The 23,533-nt window shown below is 40.9% G+C and overlaps 1 protein-coding gene and 1 long non-coding RNA gene across 2 annotated transcripts in view; both read right to left on the bottom strand.

Moving 5' to 3' along the window:
- Positions 1-23,533, bottom strand: part of gfra4a (GDNF family receptor alpha 4a) — a 526,172-nt gene that overhangs the window by 427,089 nt on the left and 75,550 nt on the right. The window lies entirely within an intron of this gene.
- LOC117531759 lies at positions 133-10,798 on the bottom strand. Its single transcript, XR_004566723.1, has 3 exons — positions 10,722-10,798; positions 2,910-2,916; positions 133-148 (listed from the first exon to the last, which is right to left on the bottom strand). It is a non-coding gene; the product is annotated as an uncharacterized LOC117531759 (long non-coding RNA).

The raw sequence follows: 23,533 nt of genomic DNA, 5'->3' as shown, positions 1-23,533 counted from the left end.
CACAAATCCACCAAGATCAAGCATTCATGATATGCCCTTGGGCCCAAAAAGAACAATTTTACTCGTGTCAGTCCACAAAATAATCCTCCATTTCTCTTTAGGCCAGTTGATGTGTTCTTTGGCGAATTGTAACCTCTTCTGCACATGTCTTTTATTTAACAGAGGGACTTTGTGGGGGATTCTTGCAAATAAATTAGCTTCACACAGGCGTCTTATAACTGTCACAGCACTTACTTTCTTTGCTAACAAAATTTTAACTATTAGAGAAAAAATTACTCATAACCATCCCAAAGATGTATCGTTATCTTTGGCTGCTTTCAGTGATGCCGGTATTTGGTTAGACTCTTTATCTCCGGTTGTTCTGTCTGAGTTATTTTCATTGGTTGCTTCGTCCAAACCATCGGCATGTTTATTGGACCCCATTCCTACCAGGCTGCTCAAGGAAGTCCTACCATTATTTAATGCTTCAATCTTAAATATGATCAATCTATCTTTGTTAGTTGGTTATGTACCACAGGCCTTTAAGGTGGCAGTAATTAAACCATTACTTAAAAAGCCATCACTTGACCCAGCTATCTTAGCTAATTATAGGCCAATCTCCAACCTTCCTTTTCTCTCAAAGATTCTTGAGAGGGTTGTTGTAAAACAGCTAACTGATCACCTGCAGAGGAATGGTCTATTTGAAGAGTTTCAGTCAGGTTTTAGAATTCATCATAGTACAGAAACAGCATTACTGAAGGTTACAAATGATCTTCTTATGGCTTCGGACAGTGGACTTATCTCTGTGCTTGTTCTGTTAGACCTCAGTGCTGCTTTTGATACTGTTGACCATAAAATTTTATTACAGAGATTAGAGCATGTCATAGGTATTAAAGGCACTGCGCTGCGGTGGTTTGAATCATATTTGTCTAATAGATTACAGTTTGTTCATGTAAATGGGGAATCTTCTTCACGGACTAAAGTTAATTATGGAGTTCCACAAGGTTCTGTGCTAGGACCAATTTTATTCACTTTATACATGCTTCCCTTAGGCAGTATTATTAGACGGTATTGCTTAAATTTTCATTGTTACGCAGATGATACCCAGCTTTATCTATCCATGAAGCCAGAGGACACACACCAATTAGCTAAACTGCAGGATTGTCTTACAGACATAAAGACATGGATGACCTCTAATTTCCTGCTTTTAAACTCAGATAAAACTGAAGTTATTGTACTTGGCCCCACAAATCTTAGAAGCATGGTGTCTAACCAGATCGTTACTCTGGATGGCATTTCCCTGATCTCTAGTAATACTGTGAGAAATCTTGGAGTCATTTTTGATCAGGATATGTCATTCAAAGCGCATATTAAACAAATATGTAGGACTGCCTTTTTGCATTTACGCAATATCTCTAAAATCAGAAAGGTCTTGTCTCAGAGTGATGCTGAAAAACTAATTCATGCATTTATTTCCTCTAGGCTGGACTATTGTAATTCATTATTATCAGGTTGTCCTAAAAGTTCCCTAAAAAGCCTTCAGTTGGTTCAGAATGCTGCAGCTAGAGTACTGACGGGGACTAGCAGGAGAGAGCATATCTCACCCGTGTTGGCCTCTCTTCATTGGCTTCCTGTTAATTCTAGAATAGAATTTAAAATTCTTCTTCTTACTTATAAGGTTTTGAATAATCAGGTCCCATCTTATCTTAGGGACCTCGTAGTACCATATTACCCCATTAGAGCGCTTCGCTCTCAGACTGCGGGCTTACTTGTAGTTCCTAGGGTTTGTAAGAGTAGAATGGGAGGCAGAGCCTTCAGCTTTCAGGCTCCTCTCCTGTGGAACCAGCTCCCAATTCAGATCAGGGAGACAGATACCCTCTCTACTTTTAAGATTAGGCTTAAAACTTTCCTTTTCGCTAAGGCTTATAGTTAGGGCTGGATCGGGTGACCCTGGACCATCCCTTGGTTATGCTGCTTTAGACGTAGATTGTGGGGGGGGTTCCCATGATGCACTGTTTCTTTTTGCTCCGTATGCATCACTCTGCATTTAATCATTAGTGATCGATCTCTGCCCCCCTTCACGGCATGTCTTTTTCCTGTTTTTTTCCCTCAGCCCCAACCAGTCTCAGCAGAAGACTGCCCCTCCCTGAGCCTGGTTCTGCTGGAGGTTTCTTCCTGTTAAAAGGGAGTTTTTCCTTCCTACTGTTGCCAAGTGCTTGCTCATAGGGGGTCGTTTTGACCGTTGGGGTTTTTTATAATTATTGTATGGCCTTGCCTTACAATATGGAGCGCCTTGGGGCAACTGTTTGTTGTGATTTGGCGCTATATAAGAAAAAAGTTGATTGATTGATTGATTGACTTACAGGTAACTCCAGACTGTCTTTGATCATCCTGGTGCTGATCAGTGGGTGAGCCTTTGCCATTCTGGTTATTCTTCTATCCATTTTGATGTTTTTTTTTTTCTGTTTTCTTCCACATGTCTCTGTTTTTTTTTTTTTTTTGTGTGTCCATTTTAAAGCATTGGAGATCATTGTAGATGAACAGCCTATAATTTTTTGCACCTGCGTATAAGTTTTCCCCTCTCCAATCAACTTTTTAATCAAACTACGCTGTTCTTCTGAATAATGTCTTGAACGTCCCATTTCCTCAGGCTTTTAAAGAGAAAAGCATGTTCAACAGGTGCTGGCTTCATCCTTACATAGGGGACACCTGATTCACACCTGTTTGTTCCACAAAATTGATGAACTCACTGACTGAATGCCACACTACCATTATTGTGAACACCCCCTTTTCTACTTTTTTTTTTTACTAATAGCCCAATTTCATAACCTTAAGAGTGTGCATATCATGAATGCTTGGTCTTGTTGGATTTGTGACAATCTACTGAATCTACTGGTACCTTGTTTCTCATGTAACAATTAGAAATATACTCAAAACCTGGATTAATCTTTTTAGTCAAATAGCACTACTATTATTCTGAACACTACTGTACATTCAGAAATTAAAGCATAAATAAGTTTTGTTGTCCACATGGGTAAAGGCTTGTTTAATATTCGGCCAGAAGTTATGCTGGTATTTCTATTAGCAATTAACAGAGTCGATGTTGTAACAACTTCCCAGTTAGTCAGACATGTGTTCATCTCCTTGGGTCAATTGTATTTCAACATTTTGTCTGGTAAACATCACCATGAAAACTGATTCCAGGAGGGGTGATTACTGTACCTGCCTGAAACAAATAGGCATAGCCAGCAGTGAAATGCACTGATTTAACAAACCAGTATATTAAATTCAGCAGTGCTGGATGCAATAAAGTGGAGCTGGAGAACAGCGGGATATTGCAGGGCTGAGAAACGCTGCCACCTCATTGCTTTTACTGAGCAAAGTAGACATACTCCATTACTTTGGGGTCATTACAGAAAATGATCCTGATCTAATGCAATATTGTCAATTAAAAAAGGCACAGAATCTGCCTGTACATGAATATCAGTCTTTACATTTCAACAGGCACGTTCGACATCATCACAGGGTAGCTATATAGTGATAACCCACCTAAAAGGTGGCATCAGAACTTTTTTCTGTAACATCATTGGCAATCAAAGTGTCTCTGGTGTGAAGGCTTTTGGGCATTCAGCCAGCCTGCAGACAACTGTGTCAAGCTTGATCTGGCTAATACCTTGAAACCTTTGCACAGGTTTAAGGCCACGGATCAGTACACTCAGTAACAAGGCTGTAAGAGGCTTCTAACAAGTCTGGAGACAGACAAACACACAAAACTGGCAGCTACTGTTTCAGAAGAGCACAGCGAGGCAGGGAGGGATTGTGATAAATGGGAATCATCCAGTCAAGCGTATGTGCGTATGCTAGTGTAGCTCATTGGGCTGTAATGACAGAGTCATCAGTATGATGTGTTTCTGGTTTGAGGATTTAGCAGAGAGGTGAAATTTCTGCATACCCGTTCAGAATATGGAGCAGCAGCAACATGGAGTGAGATCGCTTCGAAAGTAACAAAACCAAAAAGACAACAAGCAAGGTACAAAGGTCGACTGTGTCTGCAGGAACCATGTCAATGAATAAAGCATCAGTTCATCCAAGCCGACATGTTTGACTCTGGGTGAATTCTAACAATGCCTTTATGTTTGTTGTTTGAAACACAAAGTTACAAGCAACATTTTTCTACTGGTGGTTCACAGCGCTACACTTTTTCCACATTTTATTATGTTACAGCCTCATTTCAAAATGGAGAAAAATTTTTTTCCTCCTCAAAATACTCCTCACAACACCCCATAATGACATGAAAAAGGTTTTTTTGTTGTTGTTTAATTTTTTCCAAATTTATTAAAAAACAAAACAAAACTAAGGAATCACATGTACGTAAGTATTCACAGCCTTTGCTCAAGAATTTGTTGATGCACCTTTGGCAGAAATTACAGCCTCAAGTCTTCTAGAATATGATGCCACAAGCTTGGTGCATCTATCTTTGGGCAGTTTTGCCCATTCCTCTTTGCAGTACCTCTCAAGCTCCATCAGGTTGGATGGCGAGTGTCGGAGCACAGACATTTTCAGATCTCAGCAGAGATGTTCAATGGGATTCAGGTCTGGGCTCTGGCTGGGCCATTCAAGAGCTTTCAAAGAGTTGTCCTGAAACCATTCCTTTGATATCTTGGCTGTGTGCTTTGGGTCATTGTCCTGCTGAAAGATGAACTGTCGCCCCAGTCTGAGGTCAAGAGCGCTCTGGAGCAGGTTTTTTTTTTCTTTTTTCCAGGAACATTTACTAAACTAAATCACTGAGGGGAAGTGAGAGTCAACACAAAAGCAAGAGATTGACACAAAAAGGCAATAGAGTGCATCAAACCAAAAGTAAAGCTTAAGAGACACCACAACATTGCTCCACACACTATGGAAAGTAAGAACACCTAGACAGAGCACGGCAGGAATCCAAACAACAAAGAGACACTAGCACACTGCCCCATTAGAGATTGTGGTACAGGGCAGGAGAGAAAACACAGGAAGTGCAGAGGAATACACACTGACCTCCGGAACAACACAGAAGTGACGAGAGGACAACAGAAACCACTTGATGGCTCCAGCGTCCCGTATCAACGAAGGGCAAAGCCATTAATTTAAAATTGTACTTTCAAAAGAAGAAGAAAAATAAAGCTTAGTCTTTTTCCTACAAATTCTGTTTTTTTCTTGTTTTTCAGGTGATACTGATTTTTGCAAAGCATGTGATTCAATTGAATATTCTATTTTGTGGGGCATTCTGAGAATTTGTAGAATCCCCGTTAAAAACAGAGGCACCAGTATGCCAACATGTTTTATGGCTCTTTGCTGCCAAAACTAAACTGCCAATGCTAATGTTAACATTTCAGCTACTGGTGGTTGGCTCTCACTGCGGTATTGTATCACTTCCTGTTCCGGAGCACAGCTGTGTTTTTCTGTATCTGTTAGCTGTTTAATCTGCGCAGTTAGATTGATCTAGTTATCTAAATTACGATTTGTTTCCCAGTGTAATCTTCACGTGCCTTAACTAAAGCACTCCTTCTGCTGAATCACCTCTAAATTATTTACACATTATTCACTTTGCATGTCTTTAGGAATCCGCTATCTTAGCGCAGCTACTAGCTCTTAGCCGATTTAGCATGGCGGCTTCTCCTGTCTCTCCCGCACTTTTCTGCTCTGGGTGTGAAATGTTTAGTTATTCCTCAGCCTCCTTTAGCAGTAACGGTACTTGTAATAAGTGTAGCTTATTCATAGCTTTGGAGGCCAGGCTGGGCGAATTGGAGACTCGGCTCCGCACCGTGGAAAATTCTACAGCTAGCCAGGCCCCTGTAGTCGGTGCGGACCAAGGTAGCTTAGCCGCCGTTAGTTCCCCTCTGGCAGATCCCGAGCAGCTGGGAAAGCAGGCCGACTGGGTGACTGTGAGGAGGAAGCGTAGTTCTAAACAGAAGCCCCGTGTACACCGCCAACCCGTTCACATTTCTAACCGTTTTTCCCCACTCGACGACACACCTGCCGAGGAACAAACTCTGGTTATTGGCGACTCTGTTTTGAGAAATGTGAAGTTAGCGACACCAGCAACCATAGTCAATTGTCTTCCGGGGGCCAGAGCAGGCGACATTGAAGGAAATTTGAAACTGCTGGCTAAGGCTAAGCGTAAATTTGGTAAGATTGTAATTCACGTCGGCAGTAATGACACCCGGTTACGCCAATCGGAGGTCACTAAAATTAACATTAAATTGGTGTGTAACTTTGCAAAAACAATGTCGGACTCTGTAGTTTTCTCTGGGCCCCTCCCCAATCGGGAGTGACATGTTTAGCCGCATGTTCTCCTTGAATTGCTGGCTGTCTGAGTGGTGTCCAAAAACTGAGGTGGGCTTCATAGATAATTGGCAAAGCTTCTGGGGAAAACCTGGTCTTGTTAGGAGAGACGGCATCCATCTCACTTTGGATGGAGCAGCTCTCATTTCTAGAAATCTGGCCAATTTTCTTAAATCCTCCAAACCGTGACTATCCAGGGTTGGGACCAGGAAGCAGAGTTGTAGTCTTACACACCTCTCTGCAGCTTCTCTCCCCCTGCCATCCCCTCATTACCCCATCCCCGTAGAGACGGTGTCTGCTCCCAGACCACCAATAACCAGCAAAAATCTATTTAAGCATAAAAATTCAAAAAGAAAAAATAATATAGCACCTTCAACTGCACCACAGACTAAAACAGTTAAATGTGGTCTATTAAACATTAGGTCTCTCTCTTCTAAGTCCCTGTTGGTAAATGATATAATAATTGATCAACATATTGATTTATTCTGCCTTACAGAAACCTGGTTACAGCAGGATGAATATGTTAGTTTAAATGAGTCAACACCCCCGAGTCACACTAACTGTCAGAATGCTCGTAGCATGGGCCGGGGCGGAGGATTAGCAGCAATCTTCCATTCCAGCTTATTAATTAATCAGAAACCCAGACAGAGCTTTAATTCATTTGAAAGCTTGACTCTTAGTCTTGTCCATCCAAATTGGAAGTCCCAAAAAACAGTTTTATTTGTTATTATCTATTGTCCACCTGGTCGTTACTGTGAGTTTCTCTGTGAATTTTCAGACCTTTTGTCTGACTTAGTGCTTAGCTCAGATAAGATAATTATAGTGGGCGATTTTAACATCCACACAGATGCTGAGAATGACAGCCTCAACACTGCATTTAATCTATTATTAGACTCTATTGGCTTTGCTCAAAAAGTAAATGAGTCCACCCACCACTTTAATCATATCTTAGATCTTGTTCTGACTTATGGTATGGAAATAGAAGACTTAACAGTATTCCCTGAAAACTCCCTTCTGTCTGATCATTTCTTAATATCATTTACATTTACTCTGATGGACTACCCAGCAGTGGGGAATAAGTTTCATTACACTAGAAGTCTTTCAGAAAGCGCTGTATCTAGGTTTAAGGATATGATTCCTTCTTTATGTTCTCTAATGCCATATACCAACACAGGGCAGAGGAGCTACCTAAACTCTGTAAGTGAGATAGAGTATCTCGTCAATAGTTTTACATCCTCATTGAAGACAACTTTGGATGCTGTAGCTCCTCTGAAAAAGAGAGCTTTAAATCAGAAGTGCCTGACTCCGTGGTATAACTCACAAACTCGTAGCTTAAAGCAGATAACCCGTAAGTTGGAGAGGAAATGGCATCTCACTAATTTAGAAGATCTTCACTTAGCCTGGAAAAAGAGTCTGTTGCTCTATAAAAAAGCCCTCCGTAAAGCTAGGACATCTTTCTACTCATCACTAATTGAAGAAAATAAGAACAACCCCAGGTTTCTTTTCAGCACTGTAGCCAGGCTGACAAAGAGTCAGAGCTCTATTGAGCTGAGTATTCCATTAACTTTAACTAGTAATGACTTCATGACTTTCTTTGCTAACAAAATTTTAACTATTAGAGAAAAAATGACTCATAACCATCCCAAAGACGTATAGTTATCTTTGGCTGCTTTCAGTGATGCCGGTATTTGGTTAGACTCTTTCTCTCCGATTGTTCTGTCTGAGTTATTTTCATTAGTTACTTCATCCAAACCATCAACATGTTTATTAGACCCCATTAGTACCAGGCTGCTCAAGGAAGCCCTACCATTATTTAATGCTTCGATCTTAAATATGATCAATCTATCTTTGTTAGTTGGCTATGTACCACAGGCTTTTAAGGTGACAGTAATTAAACCGTTACTTAAAAAGCCATCACTTGACCCAGCTATCTTAGCTAATTATAGGCCAATCTCCAACCTTCCTTTTCTCTCAAAAATTCTTGAAAGGGTAGCTGTAAAACAGCTAACTGATCATCTGCAGAGGAATGGTCTATTTGAAGAGTTTCAGTCAGGTTTTAGAATTCATCATAGTACAGAAACAGCATTAGTGAAGGTTACAAATGATCTTCTTATGGCCTCGGACAGTGGACTCATCTCTGTGCTTGTTCTGTTAGACCTCAGTGCTGCTTTTGATACTGTTGACCATAAAAGTTTATTACAGAGATTAGAGCATGCCATAGGTATTAAAGGCACTGCGCTGCGGTGGTTTGAATCATATTTGTCTAATAGATTACAATTTGTTCATGTAAATGGGGAATCTTCTTCACAGACTAAAGTTAATTATGGAGTTCCACAAGGTTCTGTGCTAGGACCAATTTTATTCACTTTATACATGCTTCCCTTAGGCAGTATTATTAGACGGTATTGCTTAAATTTTCATTGTTACGCAGATGATACCCAGCTTTATCTATCCATGAAGCCAGAGGACACACACCAATTAGCTAAACTGCAGGATTGTCTTACAGACATAAAGACATGGATGACCTCTAATTTCCTGCTTTTAAACTCAGATAAAACTGAAGTTATTGTACTTGGCCCCACAAATCTTAGAAACATGGTGTCTAACCAGATCCTTACTCTGGATGGCATTACCCTGACCTCTAGTAATACTGTGAGAAATCTTGGAGTCATTTTTGATCAGGATATGTCATTCAAAGCACATATTAAACAAATATGTAGGACTGCTTTTTTGCATTTACGCAATATCTCTAAAATTAGAAAGGTCTTGTCTCAGAGTGATGCTGAAAAACTAATTCATGCATTTATTTCCTCTAAGCTGGACTATTGTAATTCATTATTATCAGGTTGTCCTAAAAGTTCCCTAAAAAGCCTTCAGTTAATTCAAAATGCTGCAGCTAGAGTACTGACGGGGACTAGAAGGAGAGAGCATATCTCACCCATATTGGCCTCTCTTCATTGGCTTCCTGTTAATTCTAGAATAGAATTTAAAATTCTTCTTCTTACTTATAAGGTTTTGAATATTCAGGTCCCATCTTATCTTAGGGACCTCGTAGTACCATATCACCCCAATAGAGCGCTTCGCTCTCAGACTGCAGGCTTACTTGTAGTTCCTAGGGTTTGTAAGAGTAGAATGGGAGGCAGAGCCTTCAGCTTTCAGGCTCCTCTCCTGTGGAACCAGCTCCCAATTCAGATCAGGGAGACAGACACCCTCTCTGCTTTTAAGATTAGGCTTAAAACTTTCCTTTTTGCTAAAGCTTATAGTTAGGGCTGGATCAGGTGACCCTGAACCATCCCTTAGTTATGCTGCTATAGACGTAGACTGCTGGGGGGTTCCCATGATGCACTTTCTCTTTTTGCTCTGTATGCACCACTCTGCATTTAATCATTAGTGATCGATCTCTGCTCCCCTCCACAGCATGTCTTTTTCCTGGTTCTCTCCCTCAGCCCCAACCAGTCCCAGCAGAAGACTGCCCCTCCCTGAGCCTGGTTCTGCTGGAGGTTTCATCCTGTTAAAAGGGAGTTTTTCCTTCCCAGTGTAGCCAAGTGCTTGCTCACAGGGGGTCGTTTTGACCGTTGGGGTTTTACATAATTATTGTATGGCCTTGCCTTACAATATAAAGCGCCTTGGGGCAACTGTTTGTTGTGATTTGGTGCTATATATATATAAAAAAAAAAATTGATTGATTGATTGATTAATGTAAAACATGACAATAACTGAGGCTTCAGTATCAACACAAACAAACTCAGGAATAAAAGCCACAATCTGTCTTTTAGCTGTAGATGTGCGGTTACAGTGGATTCATTCATGTAATTCATGACCGTCACCGTGACATCAATTTTATTTCTTTGTGAAATATTTGTGTCTTGTTCTACTGTAATTGGCACAGCTGTCTAAAAACTAGAGCCAAGTAATGTGCGGGGGGCTGAGAGGAAAATGAATATTCAGCACACCCTGTGATTAAAATTCTAGCTCAGCCAATCCTTCAGAGCACCTCTGCAAACAAAGTAGCAGATAATTCTGGACATGCTAACAATAAGCCAGGGCACTTTTGACCTAATGTGTTTGCTGTTTGTGTGAGTTTAAAATATATGTTACAACATGTGGGACATGAATGATAAATAATAATAAATAATAATAATAATAAATCCAACCTGCAATCCATTTTCTGCACCTGCTTATTCCAGAAAAGGGTGACTGAAGGGGGGTCATGGAACATATCATGATGACTTGTTCTTTCGGCTGCTCCCGTTAGGGGTCGCCACAGCCGATCAATCGTTTCCATCTCACCCTGTCCTCTGCATGTCCTCCCTCAGCACATCCATAAACCTCCTCTTTGGCCTCCCTCTTCTCCTCCTGCCTGGTCCTGCATGGTCCATCCTCACCATCTTTCTCCTGATATACCCTGGGTCCCTCCAGTGCACATCTCAGTCTCGCCCCTCTGACTGTGTTTCCAAACCGTCCCACCTGAGCTGTCCCTCTATGTTCATTCCTAATCCTGTCTGTCTGCGTCATTCCCAAAGAGAATTGCAACATCTTCAGCTCTGCCACCTCCAGCTCTGCCTCCTGTCTTTTTGTTAGCACCACAGTCTCTAAGCTGTACAACATAGCTGGTCTCACTACCGTCTTGTAAACTTCCCCCTTCACTCTTGCTGATATTCTTTGGTCACAAATGACTCCTGCCACCTTTCTCCACCCTGCCTGCACTCTCTTCTTCACCTTTCTACCACACTCTTCATTACTTTGGACAGTTGACCCCAAGTATTTAAACTCATCTGCTTTCGCTACCTCTACTCCTTGTAACTGCACTATTCCACTGGGCTTCCTCTCATTCCCACACATGTACTTAGTCTTGCTCCTACTGACTTCCATTCCCCTGCTCACCAGAACATATCCCTACATTTCCAGCCTAGACTCAACATGCTCTCTATGCTCACTAGAGATCACAATGTCATCTGCAAACATCATAGTCCATGGAGACTCCTGTCTCATCTCATCCGTGAACCTGTCCATCACCATTGTAAACAAGAAAAAAAACTCAGAGCTGATCCTTGATGCAATCCCACCTCCACTTTGAATGAAGCTATCATTTCTCCTGCACATGTCACCAGTGTCACACTATCCTTGTACATGTCCTGCACTACCCTCACATGCTTTTCTGCTACTTCAGACTTCCTCATACAATTCCACAACTCTTCAGTTGGCACCCTGTTATAAGCTTTCTCTAAATCCACAAAAACACAATGTAACTCCTTCTGGTCTTCTCTATACTTCTCCATCAGTGTTCTCAGAGCAAACATTGCATCAGTAGTGCTGTTTCTCACCATGAAACCCTAGTGTTGCTCACAGACCTTCCCCTGTTTTTTAAGCCTAGCTTCTACTACTCTGTCCCATAACTTCATGCTGTGGCTGATCAACTTAATACCTCTGTAGTTACTGGAGCTCAGCACATCACCCTTGTTCTTAAAAAACAGGAACCAGCACACTTTGTCTCCACACCTCAGGCATCCTCTCATTTTCCAAGATTTTATTAAACAGTCTATTTAAAGACTCCACTGCCATTTCCAAGACATTTATAGCCTCCACTGAAATGTTATCTGGACTAACTGCCTTTCCACTCTTCATCCTCTTCATAGCTGCCCTCACTAATCTCTTGCACTTCCTGATTTACTTTCTCCACATCATCCAGTCTTCTATGTCTCCCATTTTCTTCATTCATCAACTTCTGAAAATATTCCCTCCACCTTCTCAACACACTCTCTTCACTTGTCACCACTTTACCGTCTGTATCCTTTATCACCGTAACCTGCTGCACATCCATTCCAAATCTGTCCCTTTGTCTGGCCAATCGGTACAAGTCCTCTTCTCCTTTCTTACTGTTCAACTTCTTGTACAGCTCGCTATATGCCTTTTCCTTAGCATTGCCACTTCTTTTTTTTTGCCTTACCCCACATGTCCTGGTACTCCTGTCAACTTTCTTCATCTCTCCGGCTATCCCAATTCTTTTTCGCCAACTTCTTTCTCCTTTATACTTTCTGAACATCTTTGTTCCACCACCAAGTCTCCTTATCTTCCTTCCACTGTCCAGATGTCACACCGAGGATCTTCCTAGCTGTCTCCCTCACATCTGCAGGTCTTTTCTAGCTGTTCAAAATTTCTTCCCCTCCAACCACTGCCTGTCTCACCTGCTCACTGAATTTCACACAACAGTCTTCCTCCTTCAGCTTCCACCATCTGATCCTTTGTTCAGTTCTGACTCTCTTCCTCTTCTTTACTTCTAAAGTCATCCTACAACCATCCTATGCTGTCTAGCTACACTCTACCCTGCCACCACCTTCCATTTTCCAATTTCTTATAGCTTGCATCTCCTACAAAGAATGTAGTCCACCTGTGTGCACCTTCCTCCACTCTTTTATGTCACCCTTTGCTCCTCCCTATTCTTAAGTAGATATTCACCACAGCTATTTCCACCCTTTTTGCAAAATCAACTACCATCTGCCCTTCCACATTCCTGTCCTTGATACCATATCTACCCATTACTTCCTCATCACCTCTGCTCCGTTCGCCATCATGCCCATTGAAGTTCACTCCTATCACCACTCTTTCATATTTGAGCACACTCTTCACTGCCTCATCTAACTAACTTCATCATCTTTCTCCTTCGGCTCACAACGTACCTGTGGGGCCCCTTCATCGCCACTTCAATTTCCAACTTCACACTCATCACCCTGTCAAGCACTCGCTTAACCTACAACACACTCTTAACCTACTCTTACTGTAAAATGACCCAACACCATTTTTATTCCTATCCACACCAAGATACAATAACTTGAACCCACCACCTATGCTCCTGGCCTTACTTCCCTTCCACTTGGTTTCTTCCACACACAATGGGCCTCATGTATCAAAGTTGCGTACGGCGATATTTGAGCGTATATGGGGTGTACGCCAAAACGGCTGCGCCACTTGGCATTTATCAGTGTGGTTGTTGGCGTACGCTGCGCTGAAAATATACACCAGGTCGAGAGGTGGTGTAAATTATACACCAAAATGAACCAGCCCTGGAATCCACATAAAAATGAAAATGATCGGCCTGATAAACAGTGCCATTATACAAATCAATGCATATGTTAAATAAATAACACTTTCCTGATTATACTACATAATAATCAATACAAATCCCGCTTTTGCGGGATTGCTGGTCTATCGAGCATGATCTGTGGCCACAGCGCTGACTGCAAAGAAAGCGCTGCTCGCCTTTTTCTCCAGAGCCTGGAGCCAGAGCAGCGCTGAGCTTAACTTTATGTGGTGTGATCGTTTTAGACAATGAAATTGATAATTACAACTGTAGTGTTGTCATTCCCTTCGCCCGTGCTGCAATCAGGTTTTGTCTTCTCCATTCGTTTGTTACAATAAAATGAATAAAGAAATACATTTTAAAAATAAAGAAATCTGAAAAATTAGGCGTGTCTTATTAAGCGAGCAAATATCCACGTCAAGAATTATTGACATGTGAAAAGAGAATACAGTGGTCCCTCGCTATAACGTGGTTCACTTTCGCGGCCTCGTCGTTCCGTGGAGTTTTTAGTCCAATTTTGCATGCTTTTTTTTTTTACAGTGTTCTGCGTGTCTGTTTATAAGAATCTTCTCACCCAGAAGAAAAAAGAGCACCAACAACTACTCATAACTGTGTTTGTCACTCGGAAACAGACACCTGCAGCCAGGTGTGAGTGGAAAAAGGCTTGGCGTCAGGACGCAGAGGCGCGATCTGTGACATACTGGTCAGTCACTATTAATAATTTCTTATGTGTCCAACCTCGTACGTTGATCGTTAAAATTAAATTCGTTAGTTCTAAAAGCCATCATAATTATTTATAGGAAAACGTTCTATTTTTATTTCTCAAACAAATGTTTGGGCCTGAAGTTTGGTCTTATTTTTCTAATAAGGTTTGAACTTTGAGAGTCTTTACACACGAGAGAAAAGTGAAAAAATGTTCATGCCTGATTAAGAAAGTGAAAGTTGTTTTACAGCTTTAAAACGTCTATAATAATTGGAAAAAATAACGCTGACTACGTCACGGTTTCACGTATTACGGACTATTTTTAGAACGTAACTTCTGCGATAAACGAGGGACCACTGTAACACTTTTTTGATTATACTACAAAACAATTAATATGATGGCCGCTTTTGACGCTCTATTGGCACGCGTCGTGATTGGTGGAGTTCTTTTTCTTTGCCGTCTACCTGGCTTCGATGTCGTGAAGCGGAGTCTGAATATTTATGGGCGTGTTTATTATAATTACAATTGTTTTCACCCGCCGCATTTATCAAGGTCGCGTCAGGCGTACGCCGGAAATGGGCAGGTGCGCACTGCTTGATACATGTCACTGCAACTTTGGTGTACTTCAAATTTACACCATAAATTTACGCCACAAGTGCGCAACTTTGATACATGAGGCCCAATATGTCTTCCATTTTCCTCTCCATCATGTTTGTATAGTGCTTCCCAGAAATGTGTTAAGTGTTTTAAAACACAATATAAAAACATCACAAGCAAACAGCAGAAGTATACTATTACATAGCCACTATAACAAACTACAGTAATATAAAATGATAAAACAAGCCTTTTTTCACAGACAGTAAAATGTTTCAAGTTTTGATTTGAAAGACTCCATCCAATTTGATGATCTACTCTTGATTGGCAGATTATTCCACTGAAAAGGAATACGGTAGGAGAAAGTCCTTAGCCTGCAGTCTTCTGTTTCACCTGTGTAATTCGAAGTAACACATCATCTTGTGATGCCAGACTGCTGGAAAGTACAAAAAGGTCCACACCATCTGCAAGAGAAGCATGTGTACTACCATTTTGTTGTTTATATATTAACACTTTATGACTTATTTTTTTGACTTTTTTTTTTTTTTACAATTTCCATCTAAATGACTTATCCAAAAGTAAAAACTCACTAGGCTTGAACACATGATTGAGAAGTCATTTACTGTGTTGTAATAGAAATAAAGCCTTTTACAATTTTCAGTTATCAAGTTCAGGCATTTTCAGGTTCAACAATGGTGAGCACAAAACACTAAAATATATCATCAAACAGACTATTTCACTTCAAGTTGTGCAATTTTCAAAATAGTTATATTAGGAACACAAAAAGCCAGCTCCTTGGATTAAATTTTTTGATGTTGCTGAATACATAAACTCTACATACAGAAAAATCAGTAAAATCAAGTGCAAATGCATAGTTTTCACCATGTTACTAAAAAAAAAAGTCTTTTGTGTCACCCAACTTGATACAAAAGGGGAGGTGATGGTCTCGTGGATAAGTGTTGGGCGTCAGACCAGAGGATCCGCTGTTCAAAACTCAGCCAGCCTGGAAAATCGCTAAGGGCCCTTGGGCAAGGTGTGTAGTGAGCACCTTGAATGGAAACACCCTGACATCAGTGTGTGTGTCTGTGTGAATCGGATATATATGGCCTGGTGCAAATAAGAGTGTGACAAGAGAGTAAAAAATAAAGGTGTTGTTTTTGCCTGGAACCTTGCTGCAACAGGAAGTCTGTATATATAGCAACAAAAAAATAACAAACGCAAGGCTAAGTAGTGACTTTCAACATATATTTTTTTTTCAAGTTTTCAATAGAAAATAAGTAAGAACAACTGTAAAATTGAGTATGATTAAATTCAGTTCTAAGCATTGTAGAAGTAATATTGAATCATTATTCTAACACATTCGGCAATGCATCACATACAAATATACCATATTGGCCCACAGGTTTGTCTAAATTGTGGAGAATTTATTAAAAAGTCATTTTTCTCCAAGATTAGCACAGTTTGAAAACAACATTGAATGAAACATTTCTTAAACAAAGATATAAACAGGTCAAAATAGACAAACGATCATATATGTTGTTCTTAATGCAAAACTGAATTTACAGTTCAAATTTCTAATTGATACATTTATTAGTCTTTGAGATATTAGATGCTGGAAAAGCACTTACAATTTATTGTGAAATGTTAGGGTCGGGACACTAGATGAGACTTGTCTAATAGCATAGTTTAACATCTGATTTCTTTACATAACAGAGAGGAACTTAGCTGTTATTACAAATGGCTTACTAGGATCACCAAAGAGGAGAATATTTCATTTGTGATGACAAACCAAAGCTGTACTACCACTGTCTGCACAAGTTGGCATTGGTATATGGGATTCTGCTCAGGAAAAATATTGTCATATGCATGTTAAGGTGTCTTTTAGCATGTGAAAGAGCTGCCATACATGTACGAGGTCTGTTAGAAATCTGACCTTTTTATTTTTTGCAAAAACCATATGGATTTGAATCACGTGTGATTGCATCAGCCAAGCTTGAACCTTCGTGCGCATGCGTGAGTTTTTTCACGCCTGTTGGTTGCGTCATTCGCCTGTGAGAAGGCTTTGTGTGAGCAGTGGTCCACCCCTCTCGTCGGATTTTTATTGTGAATAAATGTCTGAACGATTTGGAGCTTTGCTGCATCAATTTTTTCCAGAAACTGAGAGAGACCTCCAGGTGGACACCATTCGGAAAATTCAGATGGCTTTCAGGGACCATTTTATGGGGATTACACAGATTAAGGAGTGCTCCAACTGGTTTAAAGACCGCCCACAGCGTCTGAGAGCGCAGCGCACTCCGAGCGCCGATCGACAGGCTGACACCCCGCTGAAAGAACCAGATCATTTCCAACGTGAAGGCTTTGTTGATCCGGGACGTCGTCTGACTTCCACAAAAAAGGCATAAGGCGTGGACATCAGCACTTTTTCGGCACATTCCACTGTTACAAGAGTTTTTTCATGGAAAAAGAAGCGGACGGATGTGCCACCGTGCCGCTCATGGCGCGGGACAAAACCACCTCCATGTTGGTCTCACAGGACGGCTTTGAGATGGATTTCAGACGGCTGTCGGTGGCTTTTTAGTCATGTGACTATCCAAGAAATTGTGCATGAGCTGGACATGCCAGAACATGTCCTGTGAGGCTTCATCACGGCGTTGCTTTGCGCCATGCGGCTCCACCGCGACGCGCAGAGTTCCTCTGCATGTCTGTCTCAATGTGCCGAAAAAGTGCTGATGTCCACGACTTCCACAATTCCTGTGGTAGTCAGAGGACGTCCCGGATAAAACACAGCGTCCAGTTTAGAAATGAATGGCACATTCCACTGTTACAGGAGTTTTTGTCATGGAAAGAGGAGCGGAGGAATTCCGCTCCTCTTCCAAAGCCACGCTGTAGTAACACGTGCAGAATGTGGCTTGGCATTGTCTTGCTGAAATAAGCAGGGATGGCCCTGAAAAAGACGTTGCTTGGATGGAAGCATGTGTTGCTCCAAAACCTGGATGTACCTTTCAGCATTGATGGTGTTTCACAGATGTGTAAGTTGCCCATGCCATGGGCACTAACACACCGCCACACCATCGCAGATGCTGGCTTTTGAACTTTGCACTGGTAACAATCTGGATGGTCTTTTTTCTCTTTTGTTCGGAGGACACAACGTCCATGATTTCCAAAAACAATTTGAAATGTGGACTCATTAGACAACAGCACATTTTTCCACTTTGCATCTGTCCATTTCAAATGAGCTCAGGCCCAGAGAAGGTGACGGCATTTCTGGATGTTGTTGATGTATGGCTTTTTTGCATGGTAGAGTTTTAACTTGCACTTGTAGATGTAGCGACGAACTGTGTTAACTGACAATGGTTTTCTGAAGTGTTCCTGACCCCACACAGTAAGATCCTTGACACAATGGTGTCAGTTTTTAATGCAGTGCTGCCTGAGGGATCGAAGGTCACGGGCATTCAATGTTGGTTTTCAGCCTTGCTGCTTATGTTTAGAAAGTTTTCCAGATTCTCTGAATCTTTTGTTTATATTATGGACTGTAGATTATGGAATCCCTAAATTCCTTGCAATGAACATTGAGAAACATTGTTCTTAAACTGTTGGACTATTTTTTCACACAGTTGTTCACAAAGTGGTGATTCTCGCCCGATCTTTGCTTGTGAACGGCTGAGTCTTTTGGGGATGTTCCTTTTATATCCAATCATGACACTCACCTGTTTCCAGTTAATCTGTTCACCTGTGGAATGTTCCAAACAGGTGTTCTTTGAGCATCCATCAACTTTCCATGTCTTTTGTCCTAACCTTTTTGAAATTTGTTGCAGGCATCCATTTCAAAATAAGTAAATATTTGCACAAAAACAATAAAGTTTATCAGTTTGAACATTAAATATCTTGTCTGGTGTATTCAACTGAATATAGGTTGAAGAGGATTTGCAAACCATTGTATTCTGTTTTTATTTACATTTCACACTATGAATCTTTACCAATATTGTCAAAATCCATATTGTACCTGTACATATGTAAATAAATCTGTATATATTACACCAGTGGTTGGATCCTGTCCAGTTGAAGACAGATGCTTAATTAATCGTATCCAGAACTCATGACTTAAATACCCCTTTCAAGGTATTTAAATTTAAACATATTTAGGTAGAAATTGACATATCTGCACCATTACACTAACACACACAACAAAATTCCATTTTTAACAACATTTCAGATGTGGCTGAATGAGTAAAATGCCTCATTTGAAGCATCAAATCAAACTGACAAAAAGCAGGATGGATTTTATCATCTCATTAGTTGTAAAGATGGCTAAAAGGAAGGTGGATGTTTGCATATTTTCATGTGCATAAAAAAGGCTGTAAATACCCTCAGTGTAGTCGAGATGATTAGCTGCCATCCATTTTTTTGTCGAAATGTTGCATAATTCAGAGTTTAACCACCAAGTTGCAAATTGAGCAGAAGGAACTCAACCAATGTTATTGCTGTTTGTGAATAAGTAATAATAAAAATGGGTGCCGGAGGGGGAACAGTGCCTACACATGCCAAGCATCTCATTCATTCTGGATCTCACGGCGAGCTGCAGTACAACCTCAATAAAACTTTTGCCCTGCCTCATCATTTATCATGACTGTGGCCCTGGCAGATTCTTGGCTCACTCTCTGAGGCCAGTCTGTTGGTCATACAATGCATTATAGCCTCTTAGCCCCACCGCTACAGAGCACACTACAGCACAACTCTAAGAGCAGTGGAGGACTACACTGTGTGAGCTCTTAAATTATATTGATGGGGCCAAAATGTCATGAACCCTGTGAGGCCTGGGTACGCTGAAGAGCAGTCATATATCCCTGGATGGCTTTGGTCCAATCTAGCAGTTATCAAGACAGCATGTCATCTTGTTCTCCAATGTGAGCACGCAACCGCGGAATTCTTTGGGCTGCTGATTGGACCAAAGGTTGTTGTGGCTGACACGGGTTTGTTTTTTCTTATTGCTTATATTGAAAAAACAGTGGGGGGCCATGCTTCTGCTTTACCATCAGTGTTGCCACAGTTACTTTGAAAAAGTAATCCAATTACTGATTACTCCTTGAAAAGGTAACTTAGTTACTTTACTGATTACTCAGTTTTAAAAGTAACTAAGTTAAATTACTAGTTACTTTATTAGTTCCTTTCAGCAGCTGCCGACAACAACCCCCTGCCACCTCAACATGAAAATGATAACCCGCTTTGCCAATACTCACATTATAGTCACCCTTTCTTGACTCCAATGAACATAAATACTTGTTTTATAAAAAAATAAAATCAAGACATCTTTCTTGACCTCATATTTAACTGTTGACAGCACTGTAACGGTAAAACTTACAATTTGTCACCAACATTGTTTATAAATGTTACTATTAAACTCTTTGTAACATTTTTCTAACATTTAAATTCTTTCTAAACATTTTAGTTGTTGAAATTATTATTAAGTATTATTAGTGGTGGCCAAGTGGTTAATGTGCTTGGTGTCCATGTAATGTGGAGTTGTGTCAGGAAGGGCATCCGGTGTAAAAACCTGTGCCAATTCAACATGCAGATCCACCTTGGATTTGCTGTGGCGACCCCGAGTGCAAACAAAGGAGCAGCCGAAGGGACTTACTATTAGTATTAGTAATAGTATGAATAAAAGTCTTCAAAAGTGGACCTGTAATCCAGGGCTGTTGTGGGGAGCCACGTATCCCCCCTGCCCGTGCTCCTTTCCTGCATGGATTTGCCCCTGGCTTGCTGTTTGAACAGAGGAATGGCTAAGTTTATTTACACATAAAACATGACCATATTGATGGGTAAGAAAGGTTTTATCAGCAATTTTTACATTATGTCATTTTCAGAAAGAGACTTGGGTGCATTTGGGTGGGGAAAAAAGCATTAGTATTTGTGCATCGTGGATCAGCTGGTTTTAAAGAGGACACACACACACACACACACACACACACACAGCGACACAGAGTTTTAAAGAAAAAAGCATAAAAATGTCTTTGTAAAACCGTAGCTCTGAGCATCACCGCACTTTGAGAGACAACTGTTTTTCAACTAGAGGCTGAGATGCACAGTGGATGTGGCTCTGTGCAGCAGCTCACTGAAAGACAGCAAGGTGGGCAGTTCAGACCCCTCCACGTTTCGTTGGGACACCTGTTTTAATGCTGCGATCGACTCACAATACAAAAATAATAGTAACGCACAGTGACTCAGAGAAGTAACTTTAATCTGATTTCTGATGTGGAAAGATTAATGCATTAGAATACTTGTTACTGAAAAAATCGGTCAGATTAGATTACCGGCATCACTGTTTACCATACACACTTTTTATTCAGGCATCATTCAGTATAGTAACTAAGTACGTAGGGCTCCAAATAGCAAGGAAATAGAGCCATGTTCATGTTGGACTTGTTACATTAAAAGTCTTCAAATGACAAAAACAACTATGGGTGTGAAAGCACACTTCCTCTACAAATAACTAGCCAGTACCAGCTACCTAGCCAACTAGGTAACCCTGACATACCACAGACTTAAAATATTTAGTCAGTCTGTATAAGGGCTTGTGTGCATGTACTTTTTTTCCTGGTAGAAAAGTGCAGGCATGGCACTAGGGAGCTTATCATCACAGCACTTTCATGAAAAAAGCCCTGTGTGTTGGTTTTTTACTATGACAACAGTACACAGCTAACAACAAGCTTTCAATGGATACAGTAATGACAGCATAACACTGAATAGTAGCATTTAGAGTCCATCCAATCTGCTCCTATTGATGCGGTTTTCTGTCTATCACAGTCATTTTTGTGACATCATACAAGCTTAGCTGGTCAGTCCTGTTGTCTTCAGTTCTTTTTTCAATGAAGACAAAATGTTGGAAGGAGGCGTAAGGGTTTGTTACAATCGGAAGCCTCACCAATAGATGTCACTGACTCCATATTGTACCTTTAATCTACACACTGTAGAGACTGTGAACTTTTTCTTTGCAGATTAAGAGGGTACCTCAGCTTGTCAAGTTGACTACAAGCACAAAAGAATATAGAGTATTTTCCAGTCATCATAGTGATCACAGGAGTGCCAATTTAAGTGGCAAAAGATGCATTTTAGCCCTGAGACCAAGACCAGGTCTACAGACACTGCGTTAGTCAGGCGCAGCAGTAGAAGCATGAACTGAATCTGTATGTTAGTATTTGTTCGGGATTCAATCAATCAATCAATCAATCAATCAATTTTTTTATATAGCGCCAAATCACAACAAACAGTTGCCCCAAGGCGTTTTATATTGTAAGGCAAGGCCATACAATAATTATGTAAAACCCCAACAGTCAAAACGACCCCCTGTGAGCAAGCACTTGGCTACAGTGGGAAGGAAAAACTCCCTTTTAACAGGAAGAAACCTCCAGCAGAACCAGGCTCAGGGAGGGGCAGTCTTCTGCTGGGACTGGTTGGGGCTGATTGGTTGGGTTCAAACAAAATACCTTCTTATTAAAGAGTGCATTAATGCTTCCCCTGAAAAACAAATAAAATCTAAAATCTGCAGTACTTACGCAGAAGAAAAGATTGGTCAAAATTCAAACATACCATTTGGCAGATGGATGACGATGTGGATTATCACATGAACGGAGCTCTGAAAGGGCACACGCATGATGACAAGTGACCTTAGATCAAAGACAGTGGGACTGGTTGCACTTCAGTGGTGAGGCCCAGAGGGTGGGGAGTCAGGATGATGACGAAGAATGAAGAATGTTGATGAAATTAAAAGCAACAAATCAAACCAATAGATGAAACACACTCATACAGTGACCTAGAGGACATGATCGAGCCAGCAGTTGGCCAACATTTTCTTAGTCTATTTCTTTGGTGTTTTTATGGTCTCTCGTCAGTTTCAGCTCTCTCCCCCTAACTGTCTTGATGACCCAAAGTCGCAGTGCTGAGAGCTCACAGTCAGTGTTCCACATGACAGATATGTCCAAAAACAGTGCTCCTAAAATAAACAGGCCTCTCTGAAGGTGAACAGAAGATGATGGGAGCTGCGGTGAAACTGCACGGTGGCAGGCATAGATAATTTGATTAAAAGAAAAATATTTAAGGATGCATTCCCTGTCTTTTTTTAAATCCAAAAGCCTGACTGGATCAAGTCAGGTGTAGGTGTTGACTGTCCTCCTCCACACTATTTCGTCCCTATTTTGTCTTTCCTCTGCAGCATAAGTGTTGCTAAATAAAGAAACACCACTGTATGGCACACTGTAATAACACTTTGATCTTGGTAATGCCATGGGAAAATGTCATCTGGTTCCAAAAGAAAAAAAAAAAGAAAAAATCACTTTTGCACCAGATGAAAGTGATAATTGAGTGCAGCTGGTGCTATGTTGTGAAGGGCCACGGGAGTATTATCAAGATTTCTTCAAACCTTTTGAGCTTTGAATGTTGTGGATGATATAGCAAGTGATGACTTTTCTAGAGGTACCACTTGTAACATTAGAAAAATAAAAATCAATACCTATATTACTCCAAATAAGAGATCCTTAAAGGAATTTACTCACATACTGACGTCGTGATTATCTTTAAAAATGCTGCCAAATGCTGCTGGAATCTGCTAAGAGAAAGACAAAGAAGTGGAGGCTGTGTTTGTCACTGACAGGATGCATTTGAATTCACATCAAGGGGGATTTAATTAGACCACTTTGTACCTTCATTGCTGCTGAATCCAATTTATATTCATCCTTGTGTTACTCAACTTCCTCACCTTAAGCCCCTTTCACACCAGGGGTGCTCCCGGTTGCTCCCAGTTGCGCCGTGCATCATTATGACGATGCCGCATGGAAGCAACTCAGTGCCTAGACAACGCAGCTCGG

This window comes from Thalassophryne amazonica, chromosome 19 (genome assembly GCF_902500255.1).
Source record: "Thalassophryne amazonica chromosome 19, fThaAma1.1, whole genome shotgun sequence".
NCBI lineage: Eukaryota > Metazoa > Chordata > Actinopteri > Batrachoidiformes > Batrachoididae > Thalassophryne > Thalassophryne amazonica.
The sequence above is the reverse complement of the archived record's forward strand: the minus strand, read 5'-3'. Positions and strand labels throughout refer to the sequence as shown.